The sequence below is a fragment of the Nannobrachium achirus genome, assembly GCF_963921795.1.
Source record: "Nannobrachium achirus genome assembly, chromosome: 24".
NCBI lineage: Eukaryota > Metazoa > Chordata > Actinopteri > Myctophiformes > Myctophidae > Nannobrachium > Nannobrachium achirus.
Window position 1 is genome coordinate 23157964 of NC_137831.1, and position 7500 is coordinate 23165463.

Consider the following 7500-nt stretch of genomic DNA (forward strand, 5'->3'; position numbering starts at 1 on the left):
GTCCCGCAGGGGCCGGCGGCTTCAGTGCTAGTGAACACCTGGACCCGGATGGTTCCCCTCATACCTTAACTTCAACCAACCTGGTACATAGGGTCACCTTGCGTCCACAGCTGCAGAACTGTAATGCACCACTATTTGGGCTTTTTGCGTATATGCCCAACGAATTAGCCCCCACCGATCCCCCCCGACAGCCCCCCCCCCCCCCCTTGCGCCCCCACCCCCCACTACCCCTATCCTACAGTCAGTCGCCACTCAATTTTGCCATTCCTCTCATTCATGCCATCTTTTTTCTTTCTTTTTTTTTCTTTTTCTCCTGGCTGTATTCGTTCATTGTGTTTTGGGGTAGGGATGGGGGTTTTTTTTTGTGGGGGGGGATCGGTGGGGTTGAGAGTCTTTCATCCCTGCGCCATATTTCGGCGGTTGTATGTATGACGCATGTGAATGTTGCAACAAAAGGCCGCGGGGATTTATCCTCAGAAAACGATATCCGAGTTTCAATGCGCGCTGGGGTTCCTTTGTCTGGTCTCCCCTGAGCCAATGTTATTAGCTTGAATTGGACTGCAATCTTTGGTCATGTATTCTCATACTCTCTCTTTCTTTCTGTCTCTCTTTCTGTCTGTCTGTCTCTCAGTTTGTCTCTCTCTCTCTTTCTCGCTCCCATTCTTTTCCCTGTTCTTTTCTCTGTTATAGCAGATAATCAATCATGTGTAACAACTCCAGTATGTCTAAACACCAGTATCTCCTCTTGCACACACACACACACACACACACACACACACACACACACACACACACACACACACACACACACACACACACACACACACACACATGCGCGTGTGCGCACACGCATACGTGCACACACGCACGCAGGACATCAGATACAGTGCTCGAAGTGATCTTGTGATGATGAATGGTGGGATAATTTTTGGTAGTGATTTTTATTTTATTTTATTTTTGTCCCTCCAGCCATATTTTCCCCTCTTACATCACCGACGTGTCTGCAGCAGAGCACTCGGTTGTCTCAAGGCAACAAATTATCAGTCCGGTGTTTCGCCCTGCGATTCTACTGCTGTTTTAACCAACATTATCCCTACCGTCGCTGTCTTGGGCATAGCATTTTGTTCAAAGGAAGAAATTATACGTGATTTTTTAAATATCGGGAAAACAACAGATCTATAATCTCACAACGCGTCGCATTGCGACGCATTGTGAGCTTGTAGATCTGCCGTTTTCGCTATTTGCTGTATGATGGAGTATAAAGTACAGTGAAGTAATTAACACCGTTGCATCCCTTTTTTTTGTTTCTAAACGACCCATCATTATTGCACCTTTGCTGTCTGCATTTTTTTGCTTCTCTCCCCGTCTCTTTTGTTTTGGCCGTATAATTTCGCATCGGACAGATTCTGGCCGCCGGCCTCTTGATCGGGCCAAAAGCTTTTTGTAAACTTAACAGCTTCGGCCGTAAATGTGCGTTAATAAGAGTGACGGGCCGTTCGGCGGCCAACGGGTGCTTTGCTGGCGTGCACCACAGCCGTTTTGGATAGCAGCGTTATAGCAGAGCCTTGGCAACCGTGAGATTTGGCTCTCTGGTCGAATCTTTAGCCACAGCGCTGCTGCTGCAGCCTCTCTCCCAAGCCCATATCTCTGTTTCTCACACACACACACACACACACACACACACACACACACACACATACTGTACAGGCGCGCGCACACCCTCACACAGAAACCCTGGTTGCCGCAGCTCCTTATCTCTATGTCCTTATTCAATTCCACCAACACCCCCCCCCACCACCACCACCAACACCCCAGTATACGCACGTGTGTGTGTGTGTGTGTGTGTGTGTGTGTGTGTGTGTGTGTGTGTGTGTGTGTGTGTGTGTGTGTGTGTGTGTGTGTGTGTGTGTGTGTGTGTGTGTGTGTGTGTGTGTGTGTGTGTGTGTGTGTGTGTGTGTGTGTGTGTGTGAGGGAGAGAGAGAGAGAGAGAGAACCCAACACACACATAGTACACACACCAGATCCTACAGTGAAACACACACACACACACACACACACACACACACACTGTTTTGCAGCATGTATATCCTTGTTCTCTTGACCATACTGTGTATACCTCGTACGAAATAGTCGACCTATGAGCTCACAATGCGTCACGATGCAATGCGTTTACAGCTTGCAGATCTGCTATTTTCTGCTGTGTGTGTGTGTGTGTGTGTGTGGGGGGGGGGGGGGTCTTAATTCCACTGTTTATAAATTCTTATGAAGCTAAGTTGTGACATATAGTCTCCCATTTGTTTGATTAAGCCCTCTGGACAATTGTGGCGTATGTGTTATAGAGACTATAGCTTTTTCTAGATGGAGGCAGTGGTGGAAAAAGTACGTAAAAAATAGCAGATCGGCTATTTTCAAACAGCCTAGATATGATGAAATAGGGCTAAAGTGGTTTGTTTGCTTTATGATATTATAATTTATATCTGCAAAGTAACTAGTAACTAAAGTTTTCAAATAAATGTAGTGGAGTAAAAGTACAATATTTGGATCCGAGATGTAGTGGAGTAGAAGTAAAAGTATTGGAAATTGGTACTCAAGTAAAGTACAAATAACTCAAAAGTGTACTTAAGTACTAGTCTGTACTTGAGTAAATGTACTTTACTTTTAAAGTTACTTTACACCACTGGATGGAGGACAATATTCCTCCACTGACCACAGCCTTGTCGTCCCTTCGCGTTTAAGGCAGTTTGCAGTCGTGAAGATTTCCTTGTGATCGTTAGTTGCATCGAGACCGTTAGTACAGTGGTTCTCAACCTCTTTCATGTCAAGGACACCCAAATTGATGCATGTCAGCCCGTGGACCACCATTTGAAAAGATATGCCCGGGACCCCCATTAGAGGTGAGATTGTGATTGTGATACGATGCGAGGCAAAGGTAGTCACCACTCCTCCCAGTAAACACCCACCTCCTTTTCATTATTTTTTACATTTGATTATTGCATTAAATGTAGTTTTATTCCGTACATAAATATATTTTATAATTATATTAAATGGTGTTCTTGTTCTATTTAGCAATGAATTGTTTAGGACTTCCAACGTAAACAAGACCGTAAAGGTCTTATTGGGATGTTCCTCTTTGGACTGGATGTGTAACCGGACTGTACTGCAATGTTGTGTTGTTTGTACTTGTCGTTGTTATTCATGATGTGTCTAAATAAATGATTCAATCAATCAATCAATTCTACAGCACAGGGGTAGGCAACTTTAAGGCACGAGTGCCAACATTGGCACAGGGGTGGGTGATCACTGGCACACTGGCAGAAGTGTTTTTTCTGCATTCATTCAAACTCCCAACTCCTGACAGGGGAGGGAGGTCTTGGAGACAGGTGGTTTATTGCTCTGAGTCTAATGATATGATAATGGAGAAAAAGTATTCACGAATACATTTATATAAATGAAACTATATAACTTATTTCTTAACAAAATAGCACACATGTGTGTCCAGATTTGACTTATGGCCCAAGTTCATACCACCAAAACTGTAGGAGGAGTAGCGTGGCAAAAGAAAAAGTTTACTTAGGAGAAGATGGAAGATGGAATAAAGTCGGACAAGAACTCTAGTCTGGTTGTGCTGCTAATTACATCCTGATGTGAAAGAAAATGTTTCTGATACAAAACTAGAAATGCATCCAAAGTTTCACCGCAGTCGAACATGATTCATGATTGGCGGCATTTTGTTGAAAACGGGCCACTCCTGCAAACTTTAGATGTCATTCTTAGCCAATCAGGATGGAATATGAAAAATCAAACGGATGTGTCTTGATTACATCACTATAGAGATCATCTTTAACGATTTGTGTGAAATTTGGATAATAAAAAAAGAAAACGTATATGATGTAAATAGATACACACGAAAGCCACTTTGAGAACCCGTGCATTAGTTGCATGGAGACACGCATCCTGTGGACCTCTACCCATGCTTATCCAACCCACTGGCACCCATGTTCTGGTGCCAAATATTCTGCCAAAATAGCAGATCTTAAAGCTCACAACAACGTGTTTTGAGCTTGCGAGTTTATGGATCGTCTATTTTCGATAAAGAGATTTTGTGTTGTATAAAGGGAAAGAAGGAGGGAGCCTGCCTAGTAATTCAACGAAGAATACAGGGTTTAGGTACTAATAAAAAAACAGTAAGACGCCTAAGTGCGAAAAGCGACCTGAGGTGGCACCATGTCTTGCCCGTCTGGCCAGTGATGTATGTCGGATCAGTTACCCATATATGGAGACCCCTGGTACCCTTATGGAGATCCATGTATATGGAGATATGCTGTGATACCCCAAACATGCTTACTCAGTTATTCGTTATGTGAAAGTCATATGACGTCTATGACATCTGACATCATACATACAATCCATTTTATGCCCATATATGGAGATCCTTGTCTGTAGAACCAGCCACACAGATATGGGCTGTCTTGGCCATATATGGATTCTGTTAGTGTGGTATGTGGCTTATGTGGCCTCCATATATGGGCATTCCCATATGAAGTCCTGTTAGATATGGGCTTAATATTGATGACATCAGGGATCTCCATATATGGGCATAAGAGTGATTATGGGGAATACCCAATTTGTCCATATATGGACTTTTACATAGATGGAGATCCACATATTCATGTTCATCCACAGCTCCACATATTGAGAGATCAAGAGAGGCGCACACACAGATGGGTGGTGGAAGTGATTTGGTTCCAAAGGTGGCATCAGGGATCTCCATATATGGGCATAAAAGGGATTTGGTTCCCCTGGCATCACTATTGATTGATTGATTGATTGAGTGAGTATTTTATTAGACAAAAGTGGAGAACATTTCAAGTAGTCAATACATTAAAGAATGTAGTACAGTACAAGTACAGTTAAGCACCCTGCCTAAAAGGAACATCGCAAATAAGTCTTTTTTACATCGGAAGTCCTTGGTATTCAACTCATGGTTATACAAATAACAAAAAACTAAAAACATACAAACATCATCACAGTTATAAAAAACAGTATATGTACAGGGTAGGGGAGACAAGGGGGTGGGGCTAAGGTAAGGGGAGGCTCACTTCTCGCCTGTCTATGGGAGAAGTGCTAACTATTGTACCTCCGCCTCTGGCCTCCTGAAAAATGAGTTTTCAGGGCAGTCTTGAAGGAAGCCAGCGAGCTACATGTTAGACAAGGAGTAGAAGTAGACAAGGAATTACACACTTGGGTGGCAGTGTTGTAGAAGGAGAATTTGCCCATATTTGTTTTATGGGTTTGTGTTACCAGATAGTCATTCGCGCTCCCTCTGGTGTTATGGCAGTGGGAGTCGCTAACTTTTTGGAGATATTTGGTCAGATTTGCTGGCACGGAGGGGATTGAGGGCAGATTTGCATTGACTATTTTGAAAGTCAATCACATTTTTAGTTGTTTAATCCTGTCCTCCACGTTGAGCCATCTTAGGCTAGCAAAATGTGTGGGAGAAACGTGGGTCATGGGCCCCATGTTGAGAAGTAGTCGAATCAGTTTGGGAGGTTTGGAGCTTAGTCTTTAGTGGCTTTTTGGTGTTACCAGGAGGTGCAAGCATAATCAATATATATATATTCGCGTTGCTAGGCGTTGTGAGCATGTACTGTAGATTGGCTATTTTCACAATAGAACCGTATTATACAAAATTCCTCAACTCTTAGTGCTCGTCAGGGTGGGGGGGGGGGTCCCCAGTTCAAATATGATTATTTTGGGGGTCACCGCCTGAAAAGGTTGAGAACCACTGGCATACACTACCTGTCTTTGGGCATTGCGCATAGGAGTAAGCGACTCGTTATTGAGCTGAATTGTTATATTGTCCTGGAAATCGGGTTAAATATTCTGGAAAGTTTTGGAAATTAATTGGTAAAGATGTGTGGGAGCCCTGTATGGAATCATTGGCTTTAAATGAACACTTCTGCAGGTTTTTTGCAGTGCTCTGGCCTGTAGGATGGAGTCCCGCGGGGGGTCGTCAGCCTGCACGCCTCCCCCGCATGTTCTCTCCCTCTCCGCTTCCCTGCCGTCTCTGTGAGGTAACACGCTAGAAAATAGGTCTTCAATGTTTTCAGGCCAAGGACCCCTTAGTTGAGAGAAGGATGAAGCAGGGACCCCCACAACCTGTACATAGATTCCATATAGTTTCATCGTTTGACAGCACAATCATCAGTGTATTTTGGATTCATGTCAATTTGTGTTTTCAGATATTTAACCACTTGAACCGTCAATACTTCTCCCTTCTACACCAAATCTCTTTGCTGAAAATAGCCGATTTACAAGCTCACAACACCTCGCAGCGCGAGACGTTGTGAGCTTGTAGGTCTTTTTGGCTAAAGTTCTCAGAATCTGGTTAAGAATCTGGCTAAAAAGGAGATTTTCTTTTTTCCTTTCTATCACAAAGATTTGGAGGACCCTCTGTAGTAACTCTGAGGACCCCCTAGGGGTCCCGGACCCCCTGTTGAAGACCCATGCACTAGAACAAATGGCTGGAAACCGGCGCCGCAGTCGTCACAGCAAAATGATCACACTGAACCAATGAATGGACCGATGGATAGGGCTGTCATGATTATGATTAATTGTCACTTCAAATAATTGCGATTAACGATTTAATTGTGTTTTTGACGTTGACAATTACATTTCTGTTTGGCTTTTAGGCTTTGAAGTTGCATATGGCAGATTTGACACATAACCTAAATATACCAAGAAATGACAACTTTATACTATCGCATGTAGTAATTGTGACAGGCCTACCGATGGATGCCTTCTGGCCCACCTCATGAAGACCCCTTTTCTTTTTTTTTTATAAATCCTTTATTCATGTCTTTTATTCAGTTAGAATAATAGAGTGAGAGCAGCAGTAGATGGTTGGACTGGGTCTTACGTTATGACATCAAAGTAAAAACTTCACGATTACTTCTAACTTTTGCCTCGATTGCGACAAAGCTTGTACTTTTGCTCTCGCTGTACAGTATACGCCGCCACAACAAAGTATAATACAGGGTTAAGTGTCCATCCGTGTCCACTTTATATGTTGATATGTTCATATTGTATATAAGAAATGTAAAAAACTAATATGTATAGATTATTCAGCTAACCTGCAGGATTAAGTCAGTTATCTGTTCTAAATATCGGTTTTGATGTATTTCCGATTAATTGCCCAGCCAAGTCTGAATGCCTATACTGCTGATACAGGTGTTTCTGTAAAAACCCTTGAAAAAACACAGTGTGTTGTCATCCAATTGAAAAACCCTTGAAACAACACTGTATGTGGCGGTCTCTGTCTGCGTTTTGGTCATCCAATGTGAAAACCCTTGGAAGAAAATACGTCACCAACTCACCAACGTCACTACTTGTACTTGCATGCTCTGCTGGTGCACCATACAGGCCATACAGTATATGGCCACGAGTGCACTAGGCGCAAGTTGGCACCTCGACAGAGTGCAGTGTAGTTAATATTCCCGC

The 7500-nt window shown here is 43.2% G+C and overlaps 1 protein-coding gene across 1 annotated transcript in view; it reads left to right on the forward strand.

The window, feature by feature from the left end:
- The window catches only part of LOC308280147 (tensin-1-like), a gene marked incomplete at both ends in the record, with an annotated part of 185650 nt that overhangs the window by 651 nt on the left and 177499 nt on the right, over positions 1–7500 (forward strand).